Source organism: Salvelinus sp. IW2-2015, linkage group LG1 (assembly GCF_002910315.2).
Source record: "Salvelinus sp. IW2-2015 linkage group LG1, ASM291031v2, whole genome shotgun sequence".
NCBI classification, from domain to species: domain Eukaryota; kingdom Metazoa; phylum Chordata; class Actinopteri; order Salmoniformes; family Salmonidae; genus Salvelinus; species Salvelinus sp. IW2-2015.
This window is the reverse complement of record NC_036838.1, coordinates 39759219-39776464: the sequence shown is the minus strand read 5'-3', so window position 1 is coordinate 39776464 and position 17246 is coordinate 39759219. Positions and strand designations below refer to the sequence as shown.

At 43.6% G+C, this 17246-nt stretch overlaps 1 pseudogene; it reads right to left on the bottom strand.

Moving 5' to 3' along the window:
- The window catches only part of LOC111967500 (solute carrier family 41 member 1-like), a 37821-nt pseudogene that overhangs the window by 12572 nt on the left and 8003 nt on the right, over positions 1 to 17246 (bottom strand).

Genomic DNA, 17246 nt, shown 5'->3' with positions numbered 1-17246 from the left:
GATGAGCTATGCAAATGAATGAATATCATATTAGATCTGTTGATTAGGCTACTTCTCTGAAGGCAGAAGGAAGGATGCTTTTTCTAAGTATCTTCAAACAGGGTGAAATGCTGAGTATCTTCCCCCCCACTCCCAACACTACATCAAAGCTCTAGTGACTAGCCACATGACTGCCAAAACAGAGAGAATGCTTTGGAAGGAGAGAAAGAACAATTGAATGAGAGAGCAGAGAGCGAGAGTGAGAGTGAAAAGTGAGTATAGAGAGAGAAAAAGACGAGAGAGAGAGAGAGAGAGAAGAGAGAGAGAGAGAGGAGAGAAGAGAGAGAGAAGGAGAGGAAGAAGAGAGAGAGAGGAGAGAGAGAGGATGAAGAGAGAGAGAGATGGAGAGAGAGATGAAGAGAGAGAGAGAGAGAGGGGGGAGCGAGATATGAAAGAGATAGAGAGAGCGAAGGGGGAGCGAGAATGAAAGAGAGGAGAGAGCAGGATAGGGGGAGAAGGTTGAATGGAGAAATTGGCTGAGAGCCAGACCACATTGGCATCTAGGTCTCAGCTTGAGCTTCTGTTCCCAATGTGAACACACATATGGGACTAGTACTAAACACTACTGCCACTCATGTGACCCTGATTCAGTTACAGAAACTCTGCCTCAGTATCAGCATGGCAGTATGTGTGTGTGCCTGTGAGTATCCGAGTGTGTGTGTGTGGCAGAGAGTTAAGAGGAAGACTGAGTCAGCAGCTGTTTTTGAAACCCATGTCTCCTTCCTTCCTCTCTTCCACTAATCCTTGCATTGATTACCCAGCTATGTAAAAAAAGACAAACAGATGACATGATGCAGTAAGCTGGCTCTCAACACTATGTGGTAGCTAATGCGATTATGCCTGCCTGCAGTCATTCACTAAATATGATTATTCCAAAACTTATAGTCAATTAGGGTCACAAACAAGGATCATAGAGAGTTACAAAAACAAATGTTTGTAAGAAGGAAAAAGAGAGAGGGAGCGAGATAGAGGGGCAGAAAGAGAGACAGAAAGAAAGAAAGAAAGAAATAGAGAATTATACTAGCCTAATTTCCTCTCCTATTCTTTAAACAGAGATTACAAGTTACAGCAGACCAAAATAACAAGCMATTCAGGGAGAAGCGTGGTCATGTGTATGGCATTCTGCTTTAGCCCCTGGCAGTTCTTTTTTCTTTGATAAGTGCATTAGGAAACTTACAGTGGGCTTAATCTGCTGATAATTAGTAATGCCATGGAAAGAAACGTGGCCCACCGTGGCCAGCCAAGATCCTCAAAGAAAAATAATAACTCTGGGCGAACGGGGAGTATATCATACCATACACATTACATACTCAGGTCACCTGCCACACAATACACACTAAGCTCTCTTGTCATCAAGCCTCAGCAAAGAAACAGCCTCGACAAGGAAACAGCCAGGAAACGCAATGGAGAAGCTTCTCATCCTGGAACGGGGTACGTATGCCCACCACAGTAATATCAATAAACRTATGGGGGGGSCATGATTTCTTAAGCAACCCTATAATGAATTGCGTACTACGTCATACTGTATATGTGCAGATATGTGCACCACATCATTGCTCTCTCTCTCTCACTCAACTGTTTTGTGCATCTTGCTAGCTGTCACTCAAATGCAGATGGGCTGAACCTCATTGGCTGGAACTTCAATTGCTAGGGGCTGGCCCACATGGGGGAAAATGTAGGGAACAATGCGCTGTACAGCTTCCAGTAAACAGTCGCTTTCAAACTAGGGATTTGTGGCTAATTACATAAAACAGGAATTCTGCTCATAGAATTACACATTGACACATCCAGTCCAAGCGGGGGTTTAAAAATGACTCACTAGTCGCCAAAATTCCGGTGCATGTCTTTAATAATCAGGACAGGAAAGAACTTGAAAAGCTTATCACATTCTGCTGTGTTTGTCAGCCTGTTTTCCCACAAGCCAATGGAAGGAATGTGTGGATTGGTGTACTTAAGGCAGCAGTGGGCTAATTCGCATTTAGCCCACATAGCTCCAGGGGTAGGAGGCTAGGCTAGCTAGCGCCTCCTGTTAACAACACCAGTGTCCCAATGACCCCTCTGCCTGCTGCCTACAATGGACAAGTGTTGTGTTGTTCTAATGGTGTTGTTAGCTGAGTGTTAGCTCATGAGCTAAGAGCCTAATAGAGATTGAAACACTTGCCTGGTGTCAGGTACAGCACAGGATGTAGGGCATCAGCAGATCGCAGAATACTATGGTTAGAGTGAAGGACCCTAAAAACTGGTTAAATGATTAACGAAACCTAAAACTGTGACTTTCGCAGACGAATTTTTTTTCGAATCTTGTAACAACAACATCGTGTGTCTCCTTGTTTATCTGGGAGGCCCATAGTCTCCCACCTCCCCACCTGACAACGTACGAATCCACACCAGCAGGAACATGTATGAAACAATAACGAGGAATAGAGCCAGGGTAAGGCTGGTGCATATAGAGGCCAGGGAGACACACAAACTACACTTCGCAGGAAGTACCGGGCGTCTTAAAGTTACATGCTCGAAGGAAGCTTAAATGTTTTTTCGTTAAATCAATAATAAAAAAAAAGATGAATATAGGTAGACGTCCGTCTCTTTTAACTTTGTTTTTCATCTTTTGTTTATTACCGTACCATTGTATTGCTGGCCTCCTTGTCCCAAAGTCATTTTTGCATGTTTAATGTTCTGGGGGAGGATGGTTATTCTCCACCATAGTGAGAGGACAAAGGCAATTTTGGTCTGCTGTCTTAGATTCCAATGGGCGTGAGGTGTCGTAAAACCATCTTCATACCGCACGCCCTGATCTTTCTCCTTCTGGTGGGTGTGAGAGATCTCTCTGTAGGATGTGGTGGTCCCCAGGTAACCTGAGCCGGAGCACGGAAGCATGAAGCGTGACTACCAACTCTTTTAATGATATCTCTGTCATACATGCAAAGAACAGATGTGGTAGGCTGCTGCGTCAGCTGGCAGCTGAAAACATTGAGGCGTAGCCAGAACTAGTAATGACTGGACCATCCATGCTACCTGAGGGGGCGGCGCTATTGTAGACATCAGGGTTTTGGGGTACAGAGGTCGGAGAACGGAATTACATGTTCGAAATGGCCGGATTTAATTGAGGGCCGATTTTGCAAGTTTTCATAACAAACTCAGAATTGGGTAACTTTTGGATGCCTGGATTTTCCTATTTAAAAACAATAATGATACAACACCTTTATTTAACTAGGCAGCTTCAGTTTTAAAGAACCACATTCTTTATTTTACATGAAGCCTAGAACAGTGAAGTTAACTGCCTTTTGTTCAGGCAGAAACGTGTGAAGAGTATGAACAGCAGTCTGAAATGTGTGTGTGTTAGAAAGGGCGGACTGTGGGCGCTGTAACTGTGTGACCGGGGAGACTAGTGCTAATCTTAGAGAGACACAGCGAGGGGGTGAATCAAGGGGAACTGCTGACTGTGTGTGTACAATCGACCAATCAACGAGGATAAACTATACACAACGAAGAAACCATCTGTGAGGTTCGAGTTATGCACTATAACCAATACATACAACAAACGTGATTAGCAACTGTATTAAATGCTGATTGGATATTGCAAACTGTTGGCGTGGGTGTCTGGTGATGATGTGGTGCTGGAAAGTAACAGTTAAGCCAGATTAAGAGTGGTCTTGGGAAGCTGTGGTTAAGCGCTTGAGCGGAACAAGATGGCCATTGTAATATCGGTGCGAATAGGTCAGACAATAGTTAAGAGCTGTCTGAACTCTAAGTCTTGGGGGTGAAGGAGCGTAATCTACACACAAACAGCGTCGGGTACCCACTCACATGTCGGCTAAGGGGGCCGAAGGAACTTGGCTTAAAGCGCCTAACACCAAACGATAGGCTGGGTAATCAAACCACGGCCCCTGGGTCTCTACTCTGACAGGCCGGCTCGGAAGTGGGAACTAATCTCGTGTCATGAGTATATTATCATATCTTCTTTGTCCGGAACAAGTGTCTTCTCTGTTTTCAATCCTGGCGTGATGTTAACAGTGAAACCCGTATATAACGGAACTTGGCATTTGCCATTTATTACTTTAGTTAATAAAAGGTACAAAGCATACAATTAGTGCACGTCATTGTCATATTTGTCCTTGATAGCCAGATTGAAGTTGACCAACCCATAACACTAGTAGAGCTGCACCCTTCCCCTTCCAGACTGGTCCAGCAACTTTATGGCCTGTGGTTGGGTCGATTGATCCTTACACCTACCCCCACTATACGAGGGGGGTGTGTGTGCATGTGTGCAACAAAGAATATTTCCTCGTTCCAAACCAATCATGCCGTAACAGCTATGTATGGCATAAAACATAAATCCTATAGACAAAACAGGCACATGATTTTTGACCCGTTGTCAGCTCAGGGATTTCATCTTGCAACCTTACGGTTAGAATAGTCCAACGCTTAACCACCGTGCCTAGTCAACGAGCGAGCTTGCCTGTCTACGTTGAATGCAGTAAAGAAGCCAAGGGGTAAGTTTGCTAGCTAGGCCTTAAACTTTATCTTATAAAAAACAATCAATCAATCCATAACCACTCAGTTACTACAATGGTTGATGATATTACTAGTTTATCAGTCGCGCAGGGGTGTCAAACTCATTTTCCCGAGGGCCACAATCAGCAGATAATGGCTGTCCCTCCAAGGGCCAGATGTTAACTTATAAGTTGTATCGAATGTAATGTAAAAATAAATGTACGTTCTCCTTAATGTAAACTAACTCATTAGTTTATGATAATAAACTTATTCAAGTGACAATTACAGGTTGCGATAGAGAAATATATGTTTGCTTGTTTAGCTCTCTCTAGACATAAATCACTTTAAAATGGTTTGTCAGCTTAATGAAACCACATAACTCCATTATGAGATCAAACTGTCAAGTGGCAAATAAAGGAAAACAATATGAACATCAAACTGAGCTGGCAAATAAGAAACATGTCATGGAACAGGTAGCAGCATTTACCAAAACAAGGCTGGCACGCGCAGTGCGGTTCCACAGCCTTGCCACCCAACTGATGGTTGTCGATGACACAGCAATTTGGGTCTGCAGTACACACATAACGCCCTGGCAAACATTAAATAATTACTACCAACACGCAGCTACAACATAAATAATATGTAGATGCAACTAAAAATACCAAAATAAAGTTGACTAAGTTTCACAACTATATTGGTCAAGTTTTTCGGTTAGTCTTTGGATGAGGAGGATGCTGCCTGTCCTTGACACACCAAGTGGATTCTTCTCTACTGAATCGATTAATCAACAGAGAAGTTCGTGGAAAATGATAAACACCAAAACAGAATGCATAGCACAGAGGTGATGGCACGGGAACCCAGGGGGCTTTGGGTTTAAACCTTTGGGAGCAAGTCGAAAATCAGATTTTAAAATAAAGAATATAAACAAGGTATAGGCCCTGGGGATCTTTGTTAGGGTTCAGTTTAGCCAGCACACAATGTCTAGTTTACTAAACAACTCGATGTATCACCTATCAGTTTACAAAATTTCAACTGACTGAAACGCTCAGTGACGAACAATTGTTGCTGACAGACAAATCACTTGGTTGGTAACGTGTGTTGTTGATTTTAAGGTTTATTAATGATGTGAAGATTTCATGTCTTTTTATTGAAAATAATTTATAGTTCCCATTGAACACCACAAACCTACAAGACGTTGATTTAACGTCTGGAGAAAGGAGACAATACCAACTGTGTTCCCAAAACTGCATTGTCCTATGTTCGGGCGATAAGTACACCAAACCTGCATGAAACACACTCCCATACACCTAGGGCAGGTTGACGCTGGATCAGATAGCGGTGTTGGATCAGTAGAGCAGGGGAGTGGAATGTTGGAATGTAGGATTTAGCAATCATGACCTCTGACTTTTGACTGTTGACCAACCAATTGAGAGATTCCAAGTGAGTGATAAAAATAACAAATGTTTCCCTGAATGAGTAAAAACCCTTTGGGAATCTAGTCACCACTGAGCATTATTTTGTTTTCCATGGGGTTCTAGATACATCAAACAGAATGGAACAATTCATTACGTTTCCATGACAACAAAGACAAAGCTCTTTCAGACACTGAGGTGAGCGTGAACCCCTGTCTCGTTAAGACACGTGATTAGTGCTTGTTCACCTGTAGCCCACCTGCAGGCCCCTGTTAGTCAAACACTCTACAGTCGTGGCCCAAAGTTTTGAGAATGACACAAATATTTATTTTCACAAAGTCTGCTGCCTCAGTTTGTATGATGGCAATTTGCATATACTCCAGAATGTTATGGAGAGTGATCAGATGAATTGAAATGAAATGAAGTCCCTCTTTGCCATGCAAATGAACTGAATCCCCCCCCCCCCCAAATTCCACTGCATTTCAGCCCTGCCACAAAATGACCAACTGACATCATGTCAGTGATTCTCTCGTTAACACAGGTGTGAGTGTTGATGAGGACAAGGCTGGAGATCACTCTGTCATGCAGATTGAGTTCGAATAACAGACTGGAAGCTTCAAAAGGAGGGTGGTGCTTGGAATCATTGTTCTTCCTCTGTCAACCATGTTACCTGCAAGGAAACATGTGCCGTCATCATTGCTTTGCACAAAAARGGCTTCACAGGCAAGGATATTGCTGCCAGTAAGATTGCACCTGAATCAACAATTTATCGGATCATCAAGAACTTCAAGGAGAGCGGTTCAATTGTTATGAAGAAGGCTTCAGGGCGACCAAGAAAGTCCAGCAAGCGCCAAGACCGTCTCCTAAAGTTGATTCAGCTGCGGGATCGGGGAACCACCAGTATAGAGCTTGCTCAGGAATGGCAGCAGGCAGGTGGTGAGTGCATCTGCACGCACAGTGAGGCAAAGACTTTTGGAGGATGGCCTGGTGTCAAGAAGGCAGCAAAGAAGCCACTTCTCTCCAGGAAAAACATCAGGGACATACTGATATTCTGCAAAAGGTACAGGATTGGACTGCTGAGGACTGAGGTAAAGTCAGTTTCTCTGATGAATCACCTTTCCGATTGTTTGGGGGCATCCAGAAAAAAGCTTGTTTCGGAGAAGACAAGGTGAGCGCTACCATCAGTCCTGTGTCATGCCAACAGTAAAGCATCCTGAGACTATTCATTGTGGGGTTGATTCTCAGCCAAGGGAGTGGGCTCACTCACAATTTTGCCTAAGTACACAGCAATGAATAAAGAATGGTACCAACACATCCTCCGAGAGCAACTTCTCCCAACCATCCAGGAACAGTTTGGTGATGAACAATGCCTTTTCCAGCATAATGGAGCACCTTGCCATAAGGCAAAAGTGATAACTAAGTGGCTCGGGGAACAAAACATCGATATTTTGGGTCCATGGCCAGGAAACTCCCCAGACCTTAATCCCATTGAGAACTTGTGGTCAATCCTCAAGAGGCGGGTGGACAAACAAAACCCCACAAATTCTGACAAACTCCAAGCATTGATTATGCAAGAATGGTCTGCCATCAGTCGGATGTGGCCAGAAGTTAATTGACAGCATGCCAGGGCGGATTGCAGAGGTCTTGAAAAAGAAGGGTCAACACTGCAAATATTGACTCTTTGCATCAACTTCCAGTAATTGTCAATAAAAGCCTTTGACACTTATGAAATGCTTGTAATTATACTTCAGTATTCCATAGTAACATCTGACAAAAATATCTAAAGACACTGAAGCAGCAAACTTCGTGAAAATKTATATTTGTGTAATTCTATTTGTGTCATTTAACTGTATTGTTAAAACCAGTGGGTCTGATTAATCTGACAAGAACATTATGATAATGTAATGGTTTCTAGTGTTACACTCTGCTGCTCCTGATTAATCCAAACACTATAGCAACACAATGGTTGCCAAATGTAGAGACCACAACAAAACACACTCACTGCTGTTGACAGTCTGGAGGCCAATGTCATCTCCAGGTTGCCCTTTAACCCCAGCAGYGCCGGGACCAGGATGAAGACCTCTGTCACCTCCGTAAACACCGTCCAGTGCTGCAACACAACAACACACAGTTACACAACTACACACAACACAATACCAGGTGTGTATTCATGGATGCCAAGGGAAGCCAGGCTTCCCCAAAAATGTGATCATTAAAACAATTTTTATTATATAACAACTTCTCTTTCGTCTCTCTGTGTATTCATAATTTTCCTTCAATTCTCACCAGAGAATTCATCCGAGCAAGGGAAACAGCGCCCCACTGTCTCAGTATGTGTAGCCCAAGTATATGATGCTGTCTGGACAAAAATAGTATGACATGTTGCCACCGTAGCATTTGATTAATTGATTCCAGCAAGCATTTGACCTTCATTCATAAAAAATATATAAAATAATTATCCAATCAGTGTTGAGCTGAGCTCAACTGTGGGTGGTCCTGGCGCAGCTAACTTAGCTGGTTCATTAATACCCAATCGAGGAAGTTAGGCGCCTGGCAAGTGTTTTAGCCAGCTAGCCTAGTCTAGCTAGCCTAGTCCAGCTAGCCTAGTCTAAACTAAAAGTGTGTACTATTGTTTGACAGTCATAGACTGTTTTGGCAACATAAAAGAGAGGACAATTGCTTTGGAGTTCATCCAGTCTACAAGTAGGGTGAGTCAACAACATGTTTTTAAAAACTTTTYCCCCCACACATACAGAAAATCAGTACCACAGCCACATGATATTTTGTCATGTTGATTGGACTAAATTGTCTTTGGTGTGTTTAAATTTATTTTCACAGCCTCCCGGGTGGCGCAGTGGTCTAGGGCACTGCATTGCAGTGCTAGCTGTGCCACCAGAGACTCTGGGTTCGGCCCTAGCTCTGTCGCAGATGGCCGTGACCGGGAGGTCCATGGGGTGATGCACAATTGGCCTAGTGTCGTCTGGGTTAGGGAGGGTTTGGCCAGTAGGGATATCCTTGTCTCATCGTGCACTAGTGACTCCTGTGGCCGGCCGGGTGCAGTGTGCGCTAACCAGGTTGCCAGGTGCATGGTGTTTCCTCTGACACATTGGTGCGGCTGGCTTCCTGGTTGGATGCGCGCTGTGTTAAGAAGCAGTGCGGCTTGGTTGGGTTGTGTTTCGGAGGACGCATGGCTTTCGACCTTTGTCTCTCCCGAGCCCGTACAGGAGTTGTAGTGATGAGACAAGATAGTAACTACTAACAATTGGATACAATGAAAAGGGGGTATAAATAAATAAAAAATATGTTTTAAAAGTTTGTTTTCACTGTATTAGGATAAGTATATATAGCCTAGTTGATTTGGTTACGTTCAAGTTGAAACCCACTGGGCACAAATGTAATTGGATTTAAAAGTTGGGTGATAAAAAGAAGCCCTCACGTTGATGACTTTCTGCAAATCAAATCAGTTTCCCACGTTGATTCAACGTCATCACATAGATGTTTGTTGTTTAAATGATGTGGAAACATTGTTCATTCAAACCGTTTTTGCCCAGTGGGGATGATTCTGGAATAGCAGAGGAAGTGCTCTAGTTGTCTTTGTGCTAACTTGCTGTAACTCTCCGTGGTTCTAAATCAGTAATTGTTTAGTAAACTGTCAGAAACTTTAACTTGCTTGACCACTGTTTGTTAGACGGAATACTTTCTATTGTGAACTTCACYGGACGGATGTTGCTCTCCGGTTTCGTGATGAAACAAACGTATGTGTGGTTGAATTTATTCCGCCACTGTGTGACTGTTGTCTGTTTGTTGTCTCTGCCTTATTGTACTGTATATGACAGAGGCGTATGAACAAATGGGTTAACTGCACAAACAATGCAGTTATCAYAACAGGTTGCAATGTGGCTTTTTTCCTGGCTTGGCTTCCCCAGTGAATTTACCCACGCACCACTACTGCACAATACAACACATCACCTACACAACAAAATAACCTATAAAGTAGTATAAAGTCTGATTTCGAATTGTGATAAAACAGTTATCGTGATGCAGTTATCACTGAATTTTCATGCTACAATATCCCATTATATTACAAACCCAACAGCGTATCACACTGGCAACTGCTGAGGTCGACAATGTCTTGCTGATATTGAGTTTGATATTGATTCAATCTGAAACCTGATCTCTGTCTCATCTTAGTAATATTCTATTTGTCGAGACCGTGTTGAGATCAGATGATCTTATTCACTCTGGAGAGGAGCAAGGTCATTTTGACCTCACACTGCAACAATTCACCACCCTCTTTCTGCCACTTATCTCTCCCTCTCTTCTCTCAACCTCCACCCGCGCCTTCTCTCTCTCTCGCTCTCTCCACCAGCCTCTCTCTCTCTCGCTCTCTCTCCACCAGCCTCTCTCTCTCCGCTGTCCTGAACAACAGTGGACAAGAGGACATTTTATTATCACCTTTCATACAGTACTTGCAACCCACAGTGTTTTACTGTAACCCTCCATCTGCCTGCTACCTCTGCCTCAGCACAAATACTCTCTGATTCTGTGCCAATTACCCTACCTTTCCACAGCGAACAACTTGAGGCAAAGTCAGCCAGGAGCAAGAGCAGCTATACTGAACAAAAATATAAACAAAACATGCAACAATTTCAAAGATTTTAGTGAGTTACAGTTCATATTAGGAAATCAGTCAATTGAAATAAATAAATGAGGCCCTAATCTATGGATTTCAAATGACTGGGCAGGGGTGCAGCTATGGGTGGTCCTTGGAGGGCATAGGCCCACCCACTTGGCAGCCAGGCCCACTGACTGGGGAGCCAGGCCCTACCAATCAGAATGAGTTTTCCCCCCACAAAAGGGCAGAAATACTCCTCAACACCCTGAAACATGGGACCAACACTTTACATGTTGCATTATATTTTTGTTCAGTGTCAATCTGAAAGGTAATTTAGGCTTGTGAAAATAAATAAATCATACACACAAATGCATGTGCTCACGCAGCTAAGGTGTTATAGAATCAAATGGAAATTCACAGTGGATGACTCTGTGGTACTGGAGTTGATTACTGGCCCACTTTGGCCCCCACTTTGGCTGTTTTCCAGCCCTTGAGATGGTCTCTATGAGTCCCTGAACTAATGATTTTGTGCTCCCGAGTGGCGCAGTGGTCTAAGGCACTGCATCTCAGTGCTAGWGGTGTCATTACAGACACCCTGGTTTGAATCCAGGCTGCATCACAACCGGCTGTTGGGGTATGGGGTATGAGGATGAGTTTGGGGTAAATAGCTAGGGATGGGCTGGGTTAACCTAGAAGGCTGGGACGGGGGTATAAGGTTGGGGCTGAACATTGATCCATCAACAGAAAAAGTGCTGATATTTAGAGCCAGTCCCACTGGCCCCAGCAATTACAGCTCAGCCCAGCCAGCCCACAGCTTAATCAATACTGAGAGGCTGTCAGAGAAAGGAGAGGAGAGAATGGAGAGGAGGAGAGGAAAGAAGGAGGGAGGAGAGAAGAGAGAAGAAGAGAAGGAGGGAGGAGAGAAGAGAGAATAGAGAAGAAGAGAAGAGAGAATGGAGAGGAGGAGAGAAGGAGGGAGGAGAGAAGAGAGAAGAAGAGAAGAGAGAATGGAGAGGAGAAAAGAGGAGAGGAATAATACCTAGATGACTTTATCCAGCCTACAGATCCCTACAGTATGTGAGAGATAACAGGGCTTCATTCTGGGTGGAGGTAATAGCCCACTGGGCAAAAACTGGTTGAATCAATGTTGTTTCCACGTATTTATTAACAAAATAATTTGAAATCTGATTGAATTTGCCAAAAGTCATCAACCTAAGGGAATTTCATCTGTTTTTCAACCAACTTTTAACCTAAATCCAATGACACAGTGCAATTTTTGGTTGATTTCACATTGAATTAATGTTAGTTGAACATCTATTTTGTAAATCCAAAATAGATGTTGAACTGTCTGTGCCCAGTGGGAGGTTAACACTGCTGCTCTCTGTCTGTCAGCAGCCTGGGCTCTTTAAAGCAGCCGACTCCGCAGGGACCCCACCACCCTACCTCCTGGCACTCTGCCACCCCAGCTCTGATTCCCCTAGTGCCCCTAGACCCCCCCCCTGTCATTTCTACTCTCTAACCCAATTCACTCTCTCGTTCCCTTCCTATCTACCCACAATCCTTTCCCCAATCTCTCTATCTTCCCAACCCACTTCTCTCTCTCTCTGCCTCTCTTCCATAAACCCCCTTTTCCTTTCCTTACCCACCTTTTACCCTCTCCTCCTCTCTCTGCCTCTCTTCCATAAACCCCCTTTTCCTTTCCTTACCCACCTTTTACCCTCTCCTCCTCTCTCTACTCTCTTCTCCAGCTGTGATATATGTTGTTGTCTCCAATGGAACAGTGGAGCCCAGCCAACAACCCCCTCACTCCCCAATGACCAGCCCCAGTTCTGCGAACTCTGTGGACAGTCAGTATCATGATGTATCAGAGGCATCCAGGCTGTGGTATGCCGTCCAAGGGGTCAGGTTGCAGAGTTAGGTAACACAGCCCTGTTTGCCCACTGTTGCTTATATGAAACCGCTGTGCATATAGAGTGCTGTGAAAAAGTACTTCCCCCCTTTCTGATTGTATCTATTTTTGCATATTTTTGATACTGAATGTTATCAGATCTTCAACCAAAACCTAATATTAGATCAAATGAACCTAAGTTACCAAATAAACTAAATTGATACTTATTTCATTTAATTGAATTAACAAAGTTATGCAACACCCAATTCCCCAGTGTGAAAAAGTAATTGCCCCGTTACACTCAATAACTGGTTGTGCCACCTTTAGCTGCAATGACTCCAACCAGACACTTCCTGTAGTTGTTGATCAGTGTCTCACGACACTGTGGAGGGATTTTGGCCCACTCTTCCATGCAGGACTGCTTTACTCAACAACACGTGTGGCTTTTCAAGCATTAACTGCTCGTTTCAAGTCCTGCCACAACATCTCAATTGGGATTAGGGGTCATGGGTCCCATTATGCCTGGCGAAAACCAAACACTGAATTCTACAGTAAAACCCTCATACCAACATTCAAGCGTAGTGGTGGTAGTGTGATAGTTTGGGGATGCTTTGCTGCCTCAGGACCTGGATGACTTGCCTTAATAGAAGGAACCATACATTCTGCTCTGTATCAGAGAATTCTACAGGAGAATGTCAGTCCTCAAATCAAATTTTATTTGTCACATGCGCGGAATACAACAGGTGTAGATCTTACAGTGAAATGCTTACTTATAAGCCCTTAACCAACAATGCAGTTTTAAGAAAAAAATCAAAATAATTAAGGAATAACAATAAAATAACCGGAGTGAGGCTGTATACGGGGGTTCCGGTACAGAGTCAATGTGSSGGGGCACCGGTTAGTCAAGGTAATTGAGGTAATATGTACATGTAGGTAGAGGTAAAGTGACTATGGATGGATAATAAACAGAGACTAGCAGCAGTGTAAAAATGGGGTGTGGGGACAATGCAACTAGTCCGGGTAGCCATTTGCTTAACTTTTCATGAGTCTTATGGCTTGGGGGTAGAAGCTGTTAAGGAGCCTTTTTTGACGTGAACTTGGAACTCTGGTACCACTTGCCTTGCGGTAGCAGAGAGAACAGTCTATGACTAGGGTGGCTGGAGTCCTTGGCCATTTTTTGGGCCTTCCTCTGACACTGCCTGCTTTAGAGGTCCTGGATGGCAGGAAGCTTGGCCCCAGTGATGTATTGGGCTGTACGCACTACCCTCTGTAATGGCCGAGCAGTTGCCATACCAGGCGATGATGCAACCAGTCAGGATGCTCTYGATGGTGCAGCTGTAGAACCTTTGAGGATCTGAGGACCCATGCCAAATATTTTCAGTATCCTGAGGGGGAATAGGCGTTGTCGTGCCCTCTTCACGACTGTCTTGGTGTGTTGGGACCAGGATAGTTTGTTGGTGATGTGGACACCAAGGAACTTGAAGCTCTCAACCTGCTCYACTACAGCCCCGTCGATGAGAATGGGGGCGTGCTCGGTCCTCCTTTATCTGTAGTCCCCAATCATMTCCTTTGTCTTGATCACGTTGAGGGAGAGRTTGTTGTCCTCGCACCACACTGCCAGTTCTCTGACCTCCTCCCTATAGGCTGTCTCATCGTTGTCAGTGATCAGGCCTACCACTGATGTGTCATCCAGCAAACTTAATGATGGTGTTGGAGTCGTGCTTGTCCATTGCAGTCATGGGTGAACAGGGAGTACAGGAGGGGACTGAGCACGCACCCCTAAGGGGCCCCTGTGTTGAGGATCAGCGTTTCAGATTAATTGTTAACTACCCTTACCACCTGGGGGCAGCCCATCAGGAAGTCCAGGATCCAGTTGCAGAGGGAGGTGTTTAGTCACAAGGTCCTTAGCTTAGTGATGAGCTTTGAAGGCACTATGGTGTTGAACGCTGAGCTGTAGTCAATGAATAGCATTCTCAAGTAGGTGTTCATTTTGTCAAGGTGGGAAAGGGCAGTGTGGAGTGCAATAGAGATTGCATCATCTGTGGATCTGTTGGGGTGCTATGCAAATTGGAGCTGTCTCTTATACACATCTAGATGTGTATAAGAGACAGGTCTTGGTGTGTTGGGACCAGGATAGTTTGTTGGTGATGTGGACACCAAGGAACTTGAAGCTCTCAACCTGCTCTACTACAGCCCCGTCGATGAGAATGGGGGCGTGCTCGGTCCTCCTTTATCTGTAGTCCCCAATCATATCCTTTGTCTTGATCACGTTGAGGGAGAGGTTGTTGACCTGTCTCTTATACACATCTAGATGTGTATAAGAGACAGGATTGCATCAGCTGTGGATCTGTTGGGGTGCTATGCAAATTGGAGTGGGTATAGGGTTTGATGTGAGCCATGATGGCTTTATACCTGTCTCTTATACACATCTAGATGTGTATAAGAGACAGAAATAAATGAAATAAGTATGTAATTGTTGTGTTATTTGTTCACTCAGGTTTCCTTTATCTAATATTAGGTTTTGGTTGAAAATATGATAATGTTCAGTATCAAAAATATGTAAAAGTAGAGAAAATTAGAAAGGGGGCAAATACTTGTTTTACAGCACTGTATGTACAGTCAGGAAATAGAACCCAGTGGCATACAACACCAATGCAACGTCGATGACTGTGCAGTGACACCAAAGGTCAGAACACCTATGACATCACAGGCAGTATCTCTGATGGCACACAGCAGTGTTTCTCCTAGATTTTATTTCTCCTATTGCTGGCTGCAAAAAATAACATTTTAAATTGAAACGAATTGATTCTGAATGCTTTTAGGCAGACAGCCACTGAGCTTGGAGGGGAAGGGGTTCCGCCTCAGTAATGGAGGAGGCAGGTAGCCTAGTGGTTAGAGTATTGGGCAAGTAACCGARAGGTTRCTTGATCGAATCCCTGAGCTGACAAGGTAAAAATCTGTTGTTCTGCCCCTGAACAAGGCAGTTAACCCAGGCTGTCTATATAAATAAGAATTTGTTCTTAACTGACTTGCCTGGTTAAATACATTTTWAAAAATGTAGGTCAATATTGCATCACAGCAACTCAGATGATGACAGTGACCTCCAATACTGATGAGTGCAAACAGAATGCTCCTGAAAGTTCTAAATCCTCCTATGGATGCGGAGTAAAATATTAGCTAGGGCCTTTAGCCACACAATAGCAGGCTAACCCGCTAGCAGGCTAACCCGCTAAAGCCTTCAAACAATCAGCCAGTCAATGATTGACAGGATATAGCATTGTTAGCAGGCTACTGCACATTTAAATGTGGGATTTGGATGGATGGAAAATCCACGTCACTTCAGAGCATGTTTTAGAATTACATTTGGGAGGGTGTTGTTGCACAAAGAAAAAGGTACCACTCCAGAAATGACAAAACAATTAAGACAGCTAACCCAAGGTGAGAGGGGTTCATATGGGCACACAACCCAAACCAGGACTACACAAAACAACACAACCAACACAACATAGTCATCTCCACTGTGCTGAGTAGAGAGMCATCCCATCCACCGTGTTGTTTTGTGTACACCTGATTTGTGTTGTGTACTCTTATGAACCCCTCTCACCTTGGGTTAGCTGTCTTAATTGTTTTTTCATTTCTGGAGTGGTACACTCCACCACTCATATTGATTAATCGCTGAAACCTGGCCTCTATCTCATCTCGTATACATACTGTACCAGTCAAAAGTTTGGACACACCTACTCATTCAAGGGTTTTCCTTTATTTTTTACTATTTTATACATTGTAGAATAATAGTGAAGACATTAAAACTATGAAATAACACATATGGAATCATGTAGTAACCAAAAAAAGTGTTAAACAAATCAAAATATGTATTAATGTATTAATACAACTGTATTAATATAAAATAACATAATTTACCAATATTTTTGAACATACGATATAGCTCAGTGTTTGAATTATTTATTTTATACAGTCATTTTTGCTCATCTTTATCAAGGGTGTCAATAATTTCAGATCCCACTGTATGTATCAGATTATCCATTCTGGAGAGGAGCAGGGAGTTCAAATGTGGGACGGTGCTGCACTGCACTCTAACCTGGCTTGGTCTCAATAAACTAAACAAGCTTCCTTTCCTTGTGCCCATTCCTCAATGATCTCTGATCTGGCAAAAAATGTAAGTTTAAAGCAAATATTTTGTGGAAATAAGGAAAGCACGTGAAGGGAGGGAGGTGATGAGAGGCAGCCATGAAAGAGACATCCATGTTGTCATTCATGATAGTGTGTGTGACAAGAGCTGAGCAGATCAATTAAATGACTGTTAGCACCATACAGATTATACCTTTATTATCTTCTGTGGATAACATTCCCAGATTAAAATGAGAGAGACAGCTGGATTTACCAGATTATGAGGCTAAATCAGATCCACAGGCGACCAAGCCCACACTCTGGTTTCACACTGGCTCCTGTAGAAACCCGACAACTGGATGTGGTTGACCGAAAATGGCCTCCCTTGGGCAGAAAGGGCTTGGCTGTTGTGAGGCCTTTGTGTTGATTGTGTTTTCCTGTTTACGGTTTCCTATATTTTTAGATTGCTTGTCTGTTTTTGAGGCACTGAGGCTGAAGCCATGTCTCGCCTTGCTGTTCTTTATTGGTCATCTGCACATCATCCGATGCCACAGTGTAAGGCAGACAGAAAAACGGATGAGAGACAGATAGCTAGGATAAATTCCACAAAGCAACAGACAAACAAGTTACCACACATATTTACACTATCTAACCTGTGAATGTCAATAAA